Source organism: Fusarium oxysporum, chromosome 6, assembly GCF_000149955.1.
Source record: "Fusarium oxysporum f. sp. lycopersici 4287 chromosome 6, whole genome shotgun sequence".
NCBI classification, from domain to species: domain Eukaryota; kingdom Fungi; phylum Ascomycota; class Sordariomycetes; order Hypocreales; family Nectriaceae; genus Fusarium; species Fusarium oxysporum.
This window is the reverse complement of record NC_030991.1, coordinates 4,488,998-4,490,674: the sequence shown is the minus strand read 5'-3', so window position 1 is coordinate 4,490,674 and position 1,677 is coordinate 4,488,998.

Below are 1,677 nucleotides of genomic sequence, written 5' to 3'. Positions count from 1 at the left end.
AGTCCATGCTCTATCTCGGCCTTGTTGGAGTTCCAGCGGGTATCGTTGGCGAGAACTGGATCATATGTGTGCTTCCTTTCCGCATCTGCATCGCTAGCAGTGATATATACGGCGCGCTGGTGGGCGTGTAATTTTTTGAGTCTCTCACTAGAGCCTCTTAGCCACACCATGATATTGTGAAGCTTTCCAACTGGACCTGCCTTGCGCCACTGCTTCATCTGCCTTAGAAGATCATTAGCAATCTCATCTGTGTCCTCTGCAAAGCCGTCCGGATCCTTGCCAAAAAGAACCGCCCGCGCGACAAGGTTGATCACATGGCCCATACAGCGAAGACGGCGCCAGGCTTTATCGAAGCTGAAGTCAGCAGACAGGTCCTCAAGACACGTATCATTTTCCGTCGCATTATCTGCAACAAAGTATCCAATCTGGTCCTCAGTGATTGCAAACTCCGCAAGGACCGCCTTTACCCGTTCTGCAATCCCAATACCGGTGTGGCCGGTAGACTGCTCGGGTAGGTCCAGTAAGAATGTACGGAAGGTGTTGTCGGCGTCAATAAAATGTACGACAAGCCCTATTGCATATTAGCACCTTATCGTGTGGATCTATCCTCACATTCTGAAACGGATAAAACACCTCAGAGACTAGGACATGTAATATATAATTTACCTGCAAAGCATTTCATAGATCTGCTTGTCCAGAGGTCAAACGCCACATGAATCTTCGTCTGAGCTGCATGTAGCAGCTCCGTGATGATTCCTTTATGCGTAGTGTACTCTTCAGTTATCCATGCCCGCATTGTCGTATGGTGTGGGAGGCAGTGATTTGAAGCCGTTAGGGGGTTGGCATACTGGCAGAGATCTCGGAAAGATTCACTTTCGAGCTTGTGGAACGGAATTTTATCACGGATAACCCAGCGAAGAAGACGCTTCTTCCACTGATCCGGATCAAAGGCTGAGTTGTAGTGATTCATAATCCGCTGATCGCGTAGATTGCTCGCGTTAAGGCCAACGGGCTCGAAAAAGGCGTGCTTAGGCCGCTTTGCCGCCGGCTCACCATCCTTATCAAGGTGGTGATATTTGAGCATGTGGTTCTTGATGTTCTCAACACCCCTGGAAGCGAATGAATACGACTTATGCGGCTTTTTTTGATGGCAGCTCTTGCACAGCCAGAAACGATTCTTCTCATCTGTCCCCTTCTGGACCTCAAAGCCGTGCTCCCAGTACCAGCCGCGTCGATCTGATGTGTTGTTTGGTCGAATATAGCCAGGTATGCGACCCCAATTAAGCCCTTCATATGCGTCATCGTATGGTGGGGGTGGCGTGTCGTCAATAGGCGCATCGCTGCTGTGGACCGACGGTCGCTGCGGCTGAGAAAGGGCGGGAGGATCTGTCACGGCAGTGGAAAATGACATGGCCGAAAACTGATGGCTAGAAGGCATGTAGTCAGATATTTTTACATCTTGTCTGGAAAGTAAACAACAAGGTAAACAACAAGGTAAACAATCCTCTGCTGTTGAGGCAGGGCAGGTCTGCTAAACGAGCCATTCAGAGGCAGCATCTGTCTGACAGGGGCCTCCAGACTGGCCAATCCGATGCAAGCACCTGCCATTGTCACCGATCTCACCGATCCTCACCGACACTCTTACCCTAAACTATATATCAATCAATCAACGGGCAC